At 43.2% G+C, this 19577-nt stretch overlaps 1 non-coding gene across 1 annotated transcript; it reads right to left on the reverse strand.

Annotated features, from left to right (window-relative positions):
• Positions 1-5181: 5181 nt before the first annotated feature.
• Positions 5182-5256, reverse strand: trnav-uac. The gene has a single exon. It is a non-coding gene; the product is annotated as a tRNA-Val (tRNA).
• Between the last annotated feature and the right edge of the window lie 14321 nt (positions 5257-19577).

The following is a 19577-nucleotide window of genomic DNA, read 5'->3' on the forward strand; positions in this document are numbered from 1 at the left end:
GGAACAACCAGGCATCCTCTACTGACGGAATGAGATCTATATCCATCCATTCAAAATGAAGTTGAATAAATCCTGATTTGGTTATTGGGGTCATCTGACTGTATTTCCTAAAGTCCTATTTCCTTCTCAGAATGTTTTATTTATCCCTGCTATTGATTCATGAGAGATAATATTCAGAAATGTGTTTCAGGGCCAAGAGGGAGGAAAATAATGCAGTTAAACTCGGAAGTTTACCTACACTTAGGTTGGAGTCATTAAAACTTGTTTTTCAACCACTCCACAAATTTCTTGTTAACAAACTATAGTTTTTGCAAGTCGGTTAGGACATCTACTTTGTGCATGACACAAGTAATTTTTCCAACAATTGTTTACAGACAGATTATTTCACTTATAATTCACTGTATCACAATTCCAGTGGGTCAGAAGTAATCATACACTAAGTTGACTGTGCCTTTAAACAGCTTGTAAAATTCCAGAAAATGATGTCATGGCTTTAGGAGCTTCTGGTAGGCTAATTGACATCATTTGAGTCAATTGGAGATGTACCTGTGGATGTATTTCAAGGCCTACCTTCAAACTCTGTGCCTCTTTGCTTGACATCATGGGAAAATGAAAAGAAATCAGCCAAGACCTCAGAACATTTTTTTTAGACCTCCACAAGTCTGGTTCATCCTTGGGAGCAATTTCCAAATGCCTGAACCTACCACGTTCATCTGTACAAACAATAGTACACAAGTATAAACACCATGGGACCACTCAGCCGTCATACCAATCAGGAAGGAGACGCGTTCTGTCTCCTAGAGATGAACGTACTTTGGTGCGAAAAGTGCAAATCAATCCCAGAACAACAGCAAAGGACCTTGTGAAGATGCTGGAGGAAATAGGTACAAAAGTATCTATATCCACAGTAAAACGAGTCCTATATCGACATAACCTGAAATGCTACTCAGCAAGGAAGAAGCCACTTCTCCAAAATCGCCATAAAAAAGCCAGACTATGGTTTGACACTGCATATGGGGACAAAGATCGTACTTTTTTGAGAAATGTCCTCTGGTTTGATGAAACAAGAATAGAACTGTTTGGCCATAATGACCATTGTTATGTTTGAAGGAAAAAGGTGGTAGCTTGCAAGCCAAAGAACACCATCCCAACCGTGAAGCATGGGGGTGGCAGTATCATGCTGTGGGGGTGCTTTGCTGCAGGAGGGACTGGTGTACTTCACAAAATAGATGACACTTAGACCACTCCTGAGTGGCGCAGTGGTCTAAGGCACTGCATCGCATTGCTAACTGTGCCACTAGAGATCCTGGTTCGAATCCAGGCTCTGTCGCAGCCGGCCGCGACCGGGAGACTCATGGGCGTCGCACAATTGGCCCAGCGTCGTCCAGGGTAGGGGAGGGAATGGCCGGCAGGGATGTAGAGCAGTTGATAGAGCATGGCGTTTGCAACGCCAGGGTTGCGGGTTCGATTCCCATGGGGGGCCAGGATAAAAAAAAAATGTATTCACTAACTGTAAGTCGCTCTGGATAAGAGCGTCTGCTAAATGACGTAAAAATGTAAAAAAAAAAAAAAAACATCATGAGGAAGGAAGATTATGTGGATATATTGAAGCCACATCTCAAGACATCAGTCAGGAAGTTAAAGCTTAGTCACAAATGTGTCTTCCAAATGGACAATGATCCCAAGCATACTTCCAAAGTTGTGGCAAAATGGCTTAAGGACAACAAAGTCAAGGTATTGGAGTGGCCATCACAAACCCCTGACCTCAATCCTATAGAACATTTGTGGGCAGAACTGAAAAAGCGTGTGCGAGCAAGGAGGCCTACAAACCTGACTCAGTTACACCAGCTCTGTCAGGAGGAATGGGCCAAATTATTGTGGGAAGCTTGTGGAAGGCTACCCGAAACGTTTGACCCAAATTAAACAATTTAAAGGCAATGCTACCAAATACTAATTGAGTGTATGTAAACTTCTGGCCCACTGGGAATGTGATGAAATAAAGAAAAGTTGAAATAAATCATTATCTCTACTATTATTCTGACATTTCACATTCTTAAAATAAAGTGATGATCCTAACTGACCTAAGACAGGGACGTTTTACTAGGATTAAATGTCAGGAATTGTGAAAAACAGAGTTTAAATGTAAAACTCCCCAGTCTTTGCCGATGTCAAGCGCACCCATACCATGATGCAGCCACAACCATTCTTGAAAATAAGGACGCAGTTACTCAGTCATATGTTGCGTTGGCTTTGCATTTAGGCCAAAAAGTATATTTGTATTATTCTTTTCACTCTGTCATTTAAGTCATTATTGTGGAGTCACTACAATGTTGTTGATCCATACTCAGATTTTTCCCATCTCAGCCATTAAACTAGGTACAGTGGGGAAAAAAAAGTATTTAGTCAGCCACCAATTGTGCAAGTTCTCCCACTTAAAAAGATGAGAGAGGCCTGTAATTTTCATCATAGGTACACGTCAACTATGACAGACAAAATGAGAAATAAAATCCAGAAAATCACATTGTAGGATGTTTATTGAATTTATTTGCAAATGATGGTGGAAAATAAGTATTTGGTCAATAACAAAAGTTTCTCAATACTTTGTTATATACCCTTTGTTGGCAATGACACAGGTCAAACGTTTTCTGTAAGTCTTCACAAGGTTTTCACACACTGTTGCTGGTATTTTGGCCCATTCCTCCATGCAGATCTCCTCTAGAGCAGTGATGTTTTGGGGCTGTCGCTGGGCAACACAGACTTTCAACTCCCTCCAAAGATTTTCTATGGGTTTGAGATCTAGAGACTGGCTAGGCCACTCCAGGACCTTGAAATGCTTCTTACGAAGCCACTCCTTCGTTGCCCGGGCGGTGTGTTTGGGATCATTGTCATGCTGAAAGACCCAGCCACGTTTCATCTTCAATGCCCTTGCTGATGGAAGGAGGTTTTCACTCAAAATCTCACGATACATGGCCCCATTCATTCTTTCCTTTACACGGATCAATCGTCCTGGTCCCTTTGCAGAAAAACAGCCCCAAAGCATGATGTTTCCACCCCCATGCTTCACAGTAGGTATGGTGTTCTTTGGATGCAACTCAGCATTCTTTGTCCTCCAAACACGACGAGTTGAGTTTTTACCAAAAAGTTATATTTTGGTTTCATCTGACCATATGACATTCTCCCAATCCTCTTCTGGATCATCTAAAAGCACTCTAGCAAACTTCAGACGGGCCTGGACATGTACTGGCTTAAGCAGGGGGACACGTCTGGCACTGCAGGATTTGAGTCCCTGGTGGCGTAGTGTGTTACTGATGGTAGGCTTTGTTATTTTGGTTCCAGCTCTCTGCAGGTCATTCACTAGGTCCCCCCGTGTGGTTCTGGGATTTTTGCTCACCGTTCTTGTGATCATTTTGACTCCACGGGGTGAGATCTTGCGTGGAGCCCCAGATCGAGGGAGATTATCAGTGGTCTTGTATGTCTTCCATTTCCTAATAATTGCTCCCACAGTTGATTTCTTCAAACCAAGCTGCTTACCTATTGCAGATTCAGTCTTCTCAGCCTGGTGCAGGTCTACAATTTTGTTTCTGGTGTCCTTTGACAGCTCTTTGGTCTTGGCCATAGTGGAGTTTGGAGTGTGACTGTTTGAGGTTGTGGACAGGTGTCTTTTATACTGATAACAAGTTCAAACAGGTGCCATTAATACAGGTAACAAGTGGAGGACAGAGGAGCCTCTTAAAGAAGAAGATACAGGTCTGTGAGAGCCAGAAATCTTGCTTGTTTGTAGGTGACCAAATACTTATTTTCCACCATCATTTGCAAATAAATTCATAAAAAATCCTACAATGTGATTTTCTGGAATTTTTTTCCTCAATTTGTCTGTCATAGTTGACGTGTACCTATGATGAAAATTACAGGCCTCTCTCATCTTTTTAAGTGGGAGAACTTGCACAATTGGTGGCTGACTAAATACTTTTTTCCCCCACTGTAACTGTTTTAAAATCACCAATGGCCTCATGGTAACATCCCTGAGCAGTTGAATTCATGTCCTGCAGCTCAGTTCAGAAGGCTGACTGTATCTTTGATGTGTCTTGGTGGTTTAGTACATAATCCACAGCATAATTATTAACTTGACCATACTTAAATAGATATTCTATGTCTGATTTGTTATTGTTACCCATCTACCAATCACTGTCCTTCTTTATGAGGCTTTCGAAAAGGTCCCTGGTCTTTGTAGTTGAATCTGTACTTGAAATTCAATACTTAACTGAGCGACCTTACAGATGTTGTATGTATGGTGGACCGAGGAAGGGTTGGTCATTCAAATAATAATGTCAATTATTTCACACAGACTGAGTCCTTATAACATATTATGGGATTTGTTAAGCTAAATTTTACTCCTGAATTCACAAAGGGGGTGAATGCATGACTATATTTTAGTTATACATTTTTTATTAATCTTACAAAAAAATAAAAATACATTACAGAGTATTTTGAGTAGATTGTTGAAAAAAAAGTACAATTAAATCCCTTTTCATTCCAGGTTGTTACACAATACAATGTGTTGAAGTCTTATGCAAGGCACTGTATGAGAACATATCATGTTGATATAAATTACATTAAATGACAAGCACATGTCAGTGTCTTTATTCAAGGAGTCTTAATTTGGTTCACGGTCCCGTCTCTCCTCGGCCCACACTGTTTCTCAGTAGACAAGGTGGAGGTGGCTTGTGTTTGGAGATGACACATTGCTCATCTAACAGACATGACAAAACGTTGACATGTTCAGTCATGCTAAACCTGGATTTAACGCACCTGACAAATATGTGGTGTTTCATTTCTCTGTCGAGAAGCCATTGATTTATGAAACACACGTGCTGATATGTCAGCTGCTTACATGCCAGGTGACAGGTCAGTGCTCCGCTCACCTGACACTGACACACAGCGGTCATGTCAAGAATGGTTTTCTGTTAGGTGAAGCTCATTCTTCTCAAGTCAGTGTCATCAATTTTCTTGTCTACTGTGGTTTAGTCCCAAATGGCACCCTATTCCCTATATGGTGCACTGCTTTTGATCAGATCCCTATTTCCCTAGTCAAAAGTAGTGCACTATTTACATTTTAGTCATTTAGCAGACGGTCTTATCCAGAGCGACTTACAGTTAGTGAGTGCATAAATGTTTCATACTGGCCCCCCGTGGGAATCGAACCCACAACCCTGGCGTTGTAAGCACCATGCTCTACCAACTGAGCTACAGGAGGACCACTATAAAAAGAATAGGGTGCCATTTCGGACACAGACTCAGTCAATGTTTTCCATTTTCTTGTCTTGTATCTGAGCAGTAATAGGTTGAGAGCAGAAGTGTTGGGCAGATGCTCTTACACAATGTTGTTCTGTCCCTGCTGAAAGACAACAGCATAGACCAGCATAAACGTCAAGCTGGTCCGTGCTGGTTTAGGCTGGTCCATACTGGTCTATGCTGGTCAGCGCTGGTCAGACGCTCGTCAAGTTGGTCTGACCAGCACGGTCTAGCTGGTTCCGCTGGCTGACCAGCATGGTCTAACTGGTTCATTGTGTTTTTGCTGGTGACCAGCCTTCATTGTGTTTTCGCTGGTGACAAGCCTTCAGATGTGCTTATGGCATACACTGTTAAAAATGATCTGCAATTTGACAGTAAGTTACCGGCTACTGAGTTGAAGTAAAAATACTTTGTTTTTACAGTTTAATTAAGGTGTTATTGTTGTAAAATGAATTGTTGTTGTTTACCTAACTTTCACATCACTTTGAAATGTAGGCGAGACAATGTGCTGCCGTGGGTTCATTAGCATATTTTGGGGGCATTGTCTAAAATATGTTGCATTTGTGAAAACCGTTAGTGGAAGTGTTCTACCAGTTTAAGTGGTTTTATCGTTATGTTGCTGAAGGTTGTGCAACATATACCACTACGCCTGACAAGCATGAGGATGAATTACCTGTGGTGGCAGGTGCGTTGAAGACTGCTTAATGATACTTTTACAGTCATTACAATTTATAATGTCTTTACATCCCCAAGGCCATTAGAGTCATGAATCAAACATAAAAGGAGGTTGGCATTCAGGATGTCTTGGATAAGGAAGGGAAAACATGAAAGGGAGAGGTGACATGCAGGAAAGGGCTACATCTGATTCCCTTTACTAGTGCCTATTTCCACAATGAGTCACACTCACTGGAGTGCCATAACCTACAGTAAAACAATTCCGGTCCTCTACGATGCAAAACCGTTGTGCCACACAAACAAACCGGGTCCTGTTCTCCTTTCTATATTTCCTGTAACACAGCCAACAATTTTTAGAGGGGGCCTGTAGACTGGGCACATGCTGTGTGTGAAAAAATTGAAGGTCTGTCAAAAGATGGATAACTGTCATTAACAGGTGCTGTGTGACTACACTGCCATTCCTGGAACAAAAGGTAACTGTTGACAACTGCAAAGTCAGCACAGTGGGAAAAAAAGTGTTTTCAACCACTTCTAGGTATTCTGCCATAGGTTGTACACTACAGACGATTTTGTGAGAAGACCGATTTTCGGGATGACTCGGTCTGACAAACACCGCTCTAGCTCTGTCACCTTTCACCGCAAATGAAGTGCGCACATGGCACTTACTAACATACCTCGTTCAAAGGCACTTAAGTATTTTGTCTTGCCTCACAGTAGGTGCGGTGTATGCACCTCACAGTTGAAGAGGAAGAGGAAGAAGAAGAAGAAGAAGAAGAAGAAGATTTGTCCATCCTCTGAATGGCTCACATACACAATCCATGTCTCAATTGTCTCAAGGCTTGAAAATCCTTCTTTAACCTGTCTCCTCCCCTTCATCTATTCTGATTGGAGTGGATTTAACAAGTGAAATCAATAAGGGATCATAGCTTTCACCTGGATTCACCTGGTCAGTCTATGTCATGGAAGAAACAGGTGTTCTTAATGTTTTGTACACTCAGTGTATATATTTATATATAAAGGCCTGATAATACATAACAATAACACATAATTTATAATTACCTTCCAGTTGAAGAGCTTGGCTGAGAGGCCTCAGGTGGTGTCTCCTCAACTTCCTCTGGCTCCTTCATCTCATTCTCTTCATCCTCATCTTCTCAGAGTAGCTCAGCATCAAGGGCATCTTCCTCTAAGAAGGCCTTCATGGTCCTCCTCATCCTACAGGCCTTCTGCAGCAATGACCAACAACTCATCTGACGTCAGTGTCCTCCTCCTCACGGACAGGGACTGCATTTTCCGCTGGTACCGGTCTCCTATGTCCATTTCTAAAACTTAAACATAAAGACAAACAATGAAAATTAACATTTCAAATGTAAGTCAATGACAACTCCTCCAAAGAATAGCCTAAGATTGACAAAAAGTTATATTAAGAATACACTTTAGTACATAAAAAAAGGAACCATCAATGAAAGTGAATAATGTATCAAGTGCAAGGTGACAATTCATTATCCAAAGTTTTTTATTATTTTACCCCTTTTTTACGGTATCCAATCGGTAGTTACAGTCTTGTCCCATCGCTGCAAATCCTGTACGGACTCAGGAGAGGCGAAGGTCGAGAGCCGTGCATCCTTCAGAACACAACCCAGCCGAGCCGCTTCTTGACCCAATGCCCGCTTAACCCGGAAGCCAGCTGCACCAATGGGTCGGAGGAAACACCGTACACCTGGCGACCAGCCCGCCACAGAAGTCGCTAGTGCGCAATGGGAGAAGAATACCCCTGCCGGTCAAACCCTCCCCTAACATGGATGACGCTGGGCCAATTGTGTGCCATGGGTCTCCCGGTCGCGACAGAGCCTGGACTCAAACCAGGATCTCTAGTGGCGCAGCTAGCACTGCAATGCAGTGCCTTAGACCACTGTGCCACTCAGGAGGCTTTCACTATTACATTTAAGAAAACATCTCATATAATTGCATATATGATAGTCCATAACTGAAATAATATGATAATGTATGCATGTACAGTTGAAGTCGGATGTTTACATACACCTTAGCCAAATACATTTAAACTCAGTTTTTCACAATTCCTGACATTTAATCCTAGTGTCTTAGGTCAGTTAGGATCACCACTTTATTTTAAGAATGTGAAATGTCAGAATAATAGAAGAGATGATTCATGATTTATTTCAGGTTTTATTTCTTTCATCACATTCCCAGTGGGTCAGAAGTTTACATACACTCAATTAGTATTTGGTAGCATTGCCTTTAAATTGTTTAACTTGGGTCAAACGTTTCGGGTAGCCTTCCACAAGCTTCCCACAATAAGTTGAGTGAATTTTGGGCCATTCCTCCTGAATCAGGTTTGTAGGCCTCCTTGCTCGCACGCGCCTTTTCAGTTCTGCCCACACATTTTCTATAGGATTGAGGTCAGGGCTTTGTGATAGCCACTCCAATACCTTGACTTTGTTGTCCTTAAGCCATTTTGCCACAACTTTTGAAGTATGTTTGGGGTCAACACAATCCAAGATGGCATAGCAGTGCGGTCGTGTTTTCTGTAGTGTCCTTATGTAAATAGTATTTTTCGTATATATTTCTCAATCTCACTTTCCATCCTTTAACTAAATATACTTTCCTGCAACCCGCCTCACCCAATGTGGAATGGATTATGTTGTTTCTTCATACATTTTTTATCCAGAACCTCTGGCTGAAACTAGCCAGCTAGCCAGCTAACTAGCTACTCGCTATTAGCCACCGTTAGCGGTCTTCACCATTGTCCGTGGCCGTGGCCTGCACTACCTACCAGCCAGCTCTAACCTGGACAATTTGTCGGCCAGTCTGCACATCGCGCTATCGAGCCAGAGCATATAGGATTTTCTGCCGGAATGACTGAATCATTGGACCTTAACACCAGATCATCGCTAGCCAGCTAACTAGCTACTTGCTATTAGCCACCATTAGCGGTCTTCACCATTGTCCGTGGCCGTGACCTGCACTACCTACCAGCCAGCCAGCTCTAGCCTGGACTATTATTCGGCCAGTCTGCACTGTCTGCACACCCCGTTATCGACCCTGAACATATCGGTTTATCTGCCGGAATCACTGATCCTTTAACACCGGATTCATCGCTACTACAGTGAGGCAAAACAGTATTTGATCCCCTGCTGATTTTGTACATTTGCCCAGTGACAAAGACATGATCAGCCTATAATTTTAATGGTAGGTTTATTTGAACAGTGAGAGACAGAATAACAACAAAAAAATCCAGAAAAATGCATGTTGAAAATGTTATAAATTGATTTGCATTTTAATGAGGGAAATAAGTATTTGACCCCTCTGCAAAACATGACTTAGTACTTGGTGGCAAATCCCTTGTTGGCAATCACAGAGGTCAGACGTTTCTTGTAGTTGGCCACCAGGTTTGCACACATGTCAGGAGGGATTTTGTCCCACTCCTCTTTGCAGATCTTCTCCAAGTCATTAAGGTTTCGAGGCTGACGTTTGGCAACTCAAAACTTCAGCATTCTCCACAGATGTTCTATGGGATTAAGGTCTGGAGACTGGCTAGGCCACTCCAGGACCTTAATGTGCGTCTTCTTGAGCCACTCCTTTGTTGCCTTGGCCATGTGTTTTGGGTGATTGTCATGCTGGAATACCCATCCAATACCCATTTTCAATGCCCTGGCTGAGGGAAGGAGGTTCTCACCCAAGATTTGATGGTACATGGCCCCGTCCATCGTCCCTTTGATGCGGTGAAGTTGTCCTGTCCCTTTAGCAGAAAAATACCCCCAAAGCATAATGTTTCCACCTCCATGTTTGACGGTGGGGATGGTGTTCTTGGGGTCATAGGCAGCATTCCTCCTCCTCCAAACACGGCGAGATGAGTTGATGCCAAAGAGCTCGAGAGTCTCATCTGACCACAACACTTTCACCCAGTTCTCCTCTCAACTTCAGATGGGCCTGTATATGTGCTTTCTTGAGCAGGGGGACCTTGCATGCGCTGCAGGATTTCAGTCCTTCACGGCGTAGTGTGTTACCAATTGTTTTCTTGCTGACTATGGTCCCAGCTGCCTTGAGATTATTGACAAGATACTCCCGTGTAGTTCTGGGCTGATTCCTCACCGTTCTCATGATCATTGCAACTCCACGAGGTGAGATCTTGCAATGAACCCCAGGCTGAGGGAGATTGACAGTTAGTTTGTGTTTCTTCCATTTGCGAATAATCGCACCAATTGTTGTCACCTTCTCACCAAGCTGTTTGGCGATGATCTTGTAGCCCATTCCAGCCTTGTGTAGGTCTACAATCTTGTCCCTGACATCCTTGGAGAGCTCTTTGGTCTTGGTCATGGTGGAGAGTTTGGAATCTGATTGATTGATTGCTTCTGTGGACAGATGTCTTTTATACAGGTAACAAACTGAGATTAGGAGTACTCCCTTTAAGAGTGTGCTCCTAATCTCAGCTCGTTACCTGTATAAAAGACACCTGGGAGACGAAATCGTCTGATGTGGTTACAACAGGCTTCCCGTTACAACGTCGACAACGAAGATCCATCTGCTAGCCCCGGCCCGCTAGCACACGCTAGCCGTGGCCTCTTGCTCGCTAGTGCTATAGCAGCCCCCGAACTACCTCCGAACTATCCTATTGTTGTTCACCGGACCTTACAATAACTCAGCTGTACAGCTGATGCCTGCTGGACTGTTCCTTTTTACGGTACCGCATCCTGTTTATGTTTAGCCTCAGCCCAAACTTTGTTGCCATTACCAGCTGTTGTCTTAGCTCTCTCGAATTACACCTGTGATTGCTTTATGCCTCTCTCCCATGTCAATATGCCTTGCTTATTGCTGTTTCGGTTATTTCTTATCGTACTATTTCACTGTAGATCCCCCAGCCAAGCTAAACCTGCCTTAGATAGCTCCTTTGTCCCACCCCCCATACACGCGGAGACCGACTCAATCGGTGCCTCCAGTAATGCTATCTCTTTCATCGTTACCACACGCTTAGGTTTACCTCCACTGTACTCATATCCTTCCATATCCTGTAGCCCCCAGAATCAGTCCTACTCCCCAGGCGTTATCATTTGTTGACTTCTATAATTGTAAAAGCCTTGGTTTCTTGCACGTTAACATCCGAAGCCTCCTCCCTAAATTTGAGTTATTCACTGCGTTAGCACACTCCGCCAACCCTGATGTTCTAACAGTGCCTGAATCCTGGCTTAGGAAGGCCACCAAAAATTCAGAAATTTCCATCCCCAACTACAACATTTTCTGTCTCGATAGAACTGCCAAAGGGGGTGGGGTTGCAATCTACTGTAGAGATAGCCTGCAGAGCTCTATCGTACTATCCAGGTCTGTGCCCAAACAGTTTTGAGCTTCTACTTCTAAAAATCCACCTTTCCAGAAATAAGTCTCTCACTGTTGCCGCTTGCTACAGACCCCCCTCAGCCCCGAGCTGTGCCCTGGACACCATATGTGAACTGATTGCCCCCCCATCTATCCTCAGAGTTCGTATTGCTTGGTGACCTAAACTGGGATATGCTTAACATCCCGGCCAACCTACAATCTAAACTAGATGCCCTCAATCTCTCACAAATTATCAACGAACCTACCAGGTACAACCCTAAATCTGTAAACATGGGCACCCTCATAGATATCATCCTGCCAAATTGACACTCTAAATACACCTCTGCTGTCTTCAACCAGGATCTCAGCGATCACTGCCTTATTACCTGTGTCCGTAATAGGTCCTCGATCAAACGACCACCCCTCATCACTGTCAAACGCTCCCTAAAACACTTTAGCAAGCAGGCCTTTCTAATTGACCTGGCCTGGGTATCCTGGATGGATATTGACCTCATTCCGTCAGTAGAGGATGCCTGGTTGTTCTTTAAAAGTGCTTTCCTCTCAATCTTAAATAAGCATGCCCCATTCAAAAAATTTAGAACTAAGAACAGATATAGCCACCTGGTTCTCCTCAGACTTGACTACCCTTGACCAGCACAAAAACGTCCTGTGGCGTACTGCATAAGCATCGAACAGCCCCTGCGATATGCAACTTTTTAGGAAAGTCAGGAACCAATATACACAATCAGTTAGGAAAGCAAAGGATAGCTTTTTCAAACAGAAATGTGCATCCTGTAGCACTAACTCCAAAAAGTTTTGGGACACTGTAAAGTCCATGGAAAATAAGAGCACCTCCTCCCAACTGCCCACTGCACTAAGGCTAGGAAACAATGTCACCACCAATAAATCAACAATAATCAGCACAAAAAATCAGCACAAAAATTTCAACAAGCATTTTGCTACGGCTGGCCATGCTTTTCACCTGGCTACCACTAACCCGGCCACCAGCTCTGCAACCCTTGTGGAGGTCTACAATTTCTTGGCTGATTTCTTTTCATTTTCCCATGTTGTCAAGTAAGGAGGCACTAAGTTTGAAGGTATGCCTTGAAATACATCCACAGGTTCACCTCCAGTTGACTCAAATGATGTCAATTAGCCTTTCAGAAGCTTCTAAAGCCGTGACATCATTTTCTGGAATTTTCCAAGCTGTTTAAAGGCACAGTCAACTTAGTGTACGTAAACTTCTGACCCACTGGAATTGTGATACAGTGAATTATAAGTGAAATAATCTGTCTGTGAACAATTGTTGGAAAAATTACTTGTGTCATGCACAAAGTAGATGTCCTAACCGACTTGCCGAAACTGTAATTTGTTAACAAGAATTTTGTGGAGTGGTTGAAAAACAAGTTTTAATGACTCCAACCTAAGTGTATGAAAACTTCCGAATTCAACTGTAAGTAGCAAAGTCACCAACCAGCTAGACCAGGAACATTTAGTTGCAAAGCTTACCACCACAAAGTCATTATTTATAAGCTCTTATCATAAGGTTTAGGCTATAACGTTACATTCATTCTTGCAATCAACAGCCAGAAGGCTTAATATTTCTTAAGAATCATATCATAGATAAACAGACACCTAATGAGATATAGCAATGTCATCAGGGGATAACTATATGGCTATGGGTATATGACTAGTTGGTAAGATATATAGCCATCCAATTTTCCTTTACAGCCCCCTCTCTATTTTGTCTGGTTAGCTAAGGACAAAATATAATCACTAGCCAGTTCGTTTTTGCTCTACTACCTAATGACAAATGCATTTTTTTTTGGTATTAACATCAAAAAGACAAGAGATAAATCAAGTAGGTTACCTTGCTCAATTTTGGGGGACTGACTTGGCCATCATAGTTAGCTAGGTGGCTAGCTAGCAATCTAGCTAATGTTAGATAGCTAACATCTGAGGAGATTTATTAAAATCTCTAATTCACTTCATAAAGCTTTTCATGTCCTTAAAAAATATTTATGTAAATGATCAGATAATATAAAATTTTACCTCAGATAGAAAATGTCAACTCGACTTGGTAGCTAGTTAGCTCACAGGGTGTCAAAAGTTAATCTCACAGACTCATCAATCGAAAAAAATACTGTTAATATTATCATTACCTGCCTGGTGTATGATCAGATAGTGCTAAGTAGTGGAAGAGTGGTGAGGTTGTAATGAGTGTTAGTTAGTTGGTAGGGCAATTTTTCATCCTTTTTCACCGACATTTTTCCCTTTCCTCTGGTGTCACAAAGTGTAATGAATTCACATTCCAGAAAAATAGGGAGGCTGTGACCGGCCTCACACTCCAGTACAATACAGTCACATTTTGGCACCAGTAGAGTAGCTATCTAGCTACTGTATATAAACCACGCCCCTCCGCAAACATGCCTTCTCCAATGTTGGTTACAAGGCCGTGCTTATTGAGTAAGAGACTATGATACCATTGATGGATTGAATGAGCATTAGGGTGATGTCACCCTATCCCCTTAATGATCCCAGCTCCTGAATCCAAGTGTTTGACATGGGGGAGGGGGACCAGTAACTTTATGATCAAACTTTATTAATGTAGAAGCAACAGTCATTTTTAATACTTTGGTCATAATATGTTGATCTGGTTTCATCTACATACTGTCACGGAATCTGCCGAGGCTGCTCCTCCTCCTTGCTCGGGCAGGTTTCGGCGGTCGTCGTCCCCGGAGTACTAGCTACCACCGTTGTATGTTTCTATGTTCGTTTGCGTTTGTCTGATTGTTGTACACCTGTGGTTAGTTAGCGTTGATTATGTGTCCTATAAGTTCTTGTTTTGTTTGTCATGTGTTGTGTGTTATTGAGCTTCCTGTCTTCGTGTCTGTATTGGTTTTCCCTCCTTGTGTTTTAGGAGAGCTTTTCGCACTTGTTGTGCGCGTTAGTATTTTTCCTGTTCGTTTACGCCTGTGTGCGTATCGCTCGTCTCCGGGCACTTTTGCTCGTATTGATCTACTAAAGACTGTTGAACGAAGCTTCTGTGTCCTGCGCCTGATTCCCGCACCTTCCACATACAGCACTCCTGACACATACAGTGTCTTCAGAAAGTATTCACACCATTTATTTTTCCACATTTTGTTGTGTTACAGACTGAATTAAAAAAGTATTAAATAAAAATAAAAAATGCCACTGGCCTACACACAATAATGTCAAAGTGGAATTATGTTTTTCTAATGTTTTACAAATTATTGAAAATGAAAAGGTGAAATGTCTTGAGTCAATAAGTATTCAACCCCTTTGTTATGGCAAGCCTAAATAAGTTCAGGGGGAAACATTTGCTTAACAATTTACATAAAAGTTAAATGGACTCACTCTGTGTGCAATAATAGTGTTTAACATGATTTTTTTATGACTACCTAATCTTTGTACCCCACACAGGCAATTATATGTAAGGTCCCTCAGTCGAGTAGTGAATTTCAAAGAGATTCAATCACAAAGACCAGGGAGGTTTTCCAATGCCTCACAAAGAAGGTCACCTATTGGTAGATGGGTAAAAATAAAAAAGCAGATGTTGAAAATCCCTTTGAGAATGGTGAAGTTATTTATTACACTTTGGATGGTGTATCAATACACCCGGTACAAGTAACCAGCATGGCTACCACAGCATTCTGCAGCGACACGCCATCCCATCTGGTTTGGGCTTAGTGGGACTGTAATTTGTTTTTCAACAGGACAATGACCCAACATACCTCATGGCTGTGTAATGGCTATTTGACCAAGAAGGAGAGTGATGGCGTGCTGCATCAGATGACCTGGTCTCCACAATCCCCCGACCTCAAACCAATTGGGATGGTTTGGGATGAGTCGGACTGCAGAGTGAAGGAAAAGCAGCCAACAAGTGTTAAGCATATGTGGGAACTCCTTCAAGCTGGTTGGAAAAGCATTCCAGGTGAAGCTGGTTGAGAGAATGCCAAGAGTGTGCAAAGCTGTCATCAAGGCAAACGGTGGCTATTTGAAGAATCTCAAATATACAGTGGGGAGAACAAGTATTTGATACACTGCTGATTTTGCAGGTTTTCCTACTTACAAAGCATGTAGAGGCCTGTAATTTATCATAGGTACACTTCAACTGTGATAGACGGAATCTAAAACCAAAATCCAGAAAATCACATTGTATGATTTTTAAGTAATTAATTTGCATTTTATTGCATGACATAAGTATTTGATCACCTACCAACCAGTAAGAATTCCGGCTCTCACAGACCTGTTAGTTTTTCTTTAAGAAGCCCTCCTGTTCTCCACTCATTACCTGTATTAACTGCACCTGTTTGAACTCGTTACCTGTATAAAAGACACCTGTCCACACACTCAATCAAACAGACTCCAATCTCTCCACAATGTCCAAGACCAGAGAGCTGTGTAAGGACATCAGGGATACAATTGTAGACCTGCACAAGGCTGGGATGGGCTACAGGACAATAGGCAAGCAGCTTGGTGAGAAGGCAACAACTGTTGGTGCAATTATTAGAAAATGGAAGAAGTTCAAGATGACGGTCAATCACTCTCTGTCTGGGGCTCCATGCAAGATCTCACCTCGTGGGGCATCAATGATCATGAGGAAGGTGAGGGATCAGCCCAGAACTACACGGCAGGACCTGGTCAATGACCTGAAGAGAGTTGGGACCACAGTCTCAAAGAAAACCATTAGTAACACACTACACCGTCATGGATTAAAATCCTGCAGCGCACGCAAGGCCCCCCTGCTCAAGCCAGCGCATGTCCAGGCCCGTCTGAAGTTTGCCAATGACCATCTGTATGATCCAGAGAAGGAATGGGAGAAGGTAATGTGGTCTGATGAGACAAAAATATAGCTTTTTGGTCTAAACTCCACTCGCCGTGTTTGGAGGAAGAAGAAGGATGAGTACAACCCCAAGAACATCATCCCAACCGTGAAGCATGGAGGTGGAAACATCATTCTTTGGGGATGCTTTTCTGCAAAGGGGACAGGATGACTGCACCGTATTGAGGGGAGGATGGATGGGGCCATGTATCGCGAGATCTTGGCCAACAACCTCCTTCCCTCAGTAAGAGCATTGAAGATGGGTCGTGGCTGGGTCTTCCAGCATGACAACGACCCGAAACACACAGCCAGGGCAACTAAGTAGTGGCTCCGTAAGAAGCATCTCAATGTCCTGGAGTGGCCTAGCCAGTCTCCAGACCTGAACCCAATAGAAAATCTTTGGAGGGAGCTGAAAGTCCGTATTGCCCAGCGACAGCCCCGAAACATGAAGGATCTGGAGAAGGTCTGTATGGAGGAGTGGGCCAAAATCCCTGCTGCAGTGTGTGCAAACCTGGTCAAGACCTACAGGAAACGTATGATCTCTGTAATAGCAAAATATAGGTTTCTGTACCAAATATTAAGTTCTGCTTTGCTGATGTATCAAATACTTATGTCATGCAATATAATGCAAATTAATTACTTAAAAATCATACAATGTGATTTTCTGGATTTTTGTTTTAGATTCCGTCTCTCACAGTTGAAGTGTACCTATGATAAAAATTACAGACCTCTACATGCTTTGTAAGTAGGAAAACCTGCAAAATCGGCAGTGTATCAAATACTTGTTCTCCAAACTGTATATGATTCCATATGTGTTATTTCATAGTTTTGATGTCTTCACTTTTATTCTACAATATAAAATAATAGTACAAATAAAGAACAACCCTTGAATGAGTAGAAGTGTCCAATATTTTGACTGGTAGTGTACATGTAAATATAGTTAAAGTAACTATGCATAGATAAAAACAGAGAGTAGCAGCAGCATAAAATAGGGGGTGGGGTGTGGGGGGACAATAAAAATAGTCCGGGTAGCCATTGGATTAGCTGTTCAGGAATCTTATGGCTTTGGAGTAGAAGCTGTTAAGAAGCCTTTTGGACATAGACTTGGCTCTCCGGTACCGCTTGACGAGCGGTAGCATAGAGAACAGTCTATGTCTAGGATGGGCCTTCATCTGACACCGCCTGGTATAGAGGTCCTGGATGACAGGAAGCTTGGCCCCAGTGATGTACAGGGCCATACGCACTACTCTCTGTAGTGCCTTGCGGTCGGAGGCCAAGCAGTTGCCATACCAGGCAGTGATGCAACCAGTCAGGATGCTCTCGATGGTGCAGCTGTAGAACCTTTTGTGGATCTGAGGACCCATGCCAAATCTATTCAGTCTCCTGAAGGGGAATAGGCTGCGTCGTGACCTCTTCACGACTGTCTTGGTGTGTTTGGACCATGATAGTTTGTTGGTGATGTGGACACCAAGAAACTTGAAGCTCTCAACCTGCTCCACTACAGCCCTGTCGATGACAATGGGGGCGTGCTTAGTCCTTCTTTTACTGTAGTCCACAATCATCTCCTTTGTCTTCATAACATTGAGGGAGAGGTTGTTATCCTGGCACCACACGGCCAGGTCTCTGACCTCCTTCCTATAGGCTGTCTCATCATTGTCGGTGATCAGGCCTACCACTGTTGTGTCGGCAAACGTAATGATGGTGTTGGAGTCGTGCCTGGCCATGTATTCATGGATGAACAGGGAGTACAGAAGGGGACTGAGCTCACACCCTTGAGGGGCCCCCATGTTGAGGATCAGCGTGGCAGATGTGTTGTTACCTACCCTTACCACCTGGGGGCGGCCCATCAGGAAGTCCAGGATCCAGTTGCAGAGGGAGGTGATTAGTCCCAGGGTCCTTAGCTTAGTGATGAGCTTTGAGGGCACTATGGTGTTGAACGCTGAGCTGCAGTCAATGAATAACATTCTCACGTAGGTGTTCCTTTTGTCCAGGTGGGAAAGGGCAGTGTGGAGTGCAATAGAGGTTGCATCATCTGTGGATCTGTTGGGGCGGTATGCAAATTGGAGTGTGTCTAGGGTTTCTGTGATAATGCTGTCCGGAACAGCTGATGCTCTCAGTGTTACTTGCCTCAAAGCGAGCATAAAAGTGATTTAGCTTGTCTGGTAGGCTTGTGTCACTGGGCAGCTCGCTTTGTAGTCTGTATTAGTTTGCAAGCCCTGCCTCATCCAAAGAGCGTCGGAGCCGGTGTAGAACGATTCAATCTTAGACCTGTATTGACGCTTTGCCTGTTTGATGGTTCATTGGAGGGCATAGCAGGATTTCTTATAAGCGTCCGGGTTACAGTCCCGCTCCTTTAAAGCGGCAGCTCTACCCTTTAGCTCAGTACGGATGTTGCCTTTAATCCATGGCTTCTGGTTGGGGTATGTACGTACGGTCACTGTGGGGATGACGTCATCGATGCACTTATTGATAAAGCCAGTGACTGATGTGGTGTACTCCTCAATGCCATTGGAAGAATCCCAGAACATATTCCAGTCTGTGCTAGCAAAACAGTCCTGTAGCTTAGCATCTGCGTCATCTGACCACTTCTTTATTGACCGAGTCACTGGTGCTTCCTGCTTTAAATGTTGCTTGTAAGCAGGAATCAGGAGGATATAATTATTGTCAGATTTGCCTAATGGAGGGCGTGGGAGAGCTTTGTACGCGTCTCTGTGTGTGGAGTAAAGGTGGTCTAGAGTTTTTTTTCCTCTGGTTGCACATTGAACATGCTTGTTAAAATTAATTTAATTTTCCCTGCATTAAAGTCCCCGGCCATTAGGAGTGCCGCCTCTATATGAGCGTTTTCCTGTTTGCTTATGGCCTTATACAGCTCATTGAGTGCAGTCTTAGTGCCAGCATCGGTTTGTGGTGGTAAATAGCTACTAAAAATATAGATGAAAACTCTCTTGGTAAATAGTGTGGTCTACAACTAATCATGAGATACTCTACCTCAGATCAGCAAAAACCTCAAGACTTCCTTAATATTAGATATTGTGCACCAGTTGTTGTTTACAAATTTACACAGACCACCACCCTTTGTCTTACCGAAAGCCGTTGTTCTATCTTGCCGATGCAGTGTTATTTACATTTACATTTTAGTCATTTAGCAGACACTCTTATCCAGAGCGACTTACAGTTAGCGAGTGCATACATTTTTCATACTGGCCCCCCGTGGGAATCGAACACACAACCCTGGCGTTGCAAGCGCCATGTTATCCCCGCCAGCTGTATGTTATCCATGTCGTCGTTCAGCTATGACTTGTGAAACATAAGATATGACCGTTTTTAATGCCCCATTGGTAGGATATTGGTGATCGTAGCTCGTCAGTTTTGTTGTCCAATGATTGTTCGTTGGCTAATAGGACTGATGGAAGAGGCAGATTACCCACTCGCCGTC

Source organism: Coregonus clupeaformis, chromosome 34 (assembly GCF_020615455.1).
Source record: "Coregonus clupeaformis isolate EN_2021a chromosome 34, ASM2061545v1, whole genome shotgun sequence".
Classification (NCBI taxonomy): Eukaryota; Metazoa; Chordata; class Actinopteri; order Salmoniformes; family Salmonidae; genus Coregonus; species Coregonus clupeaformis.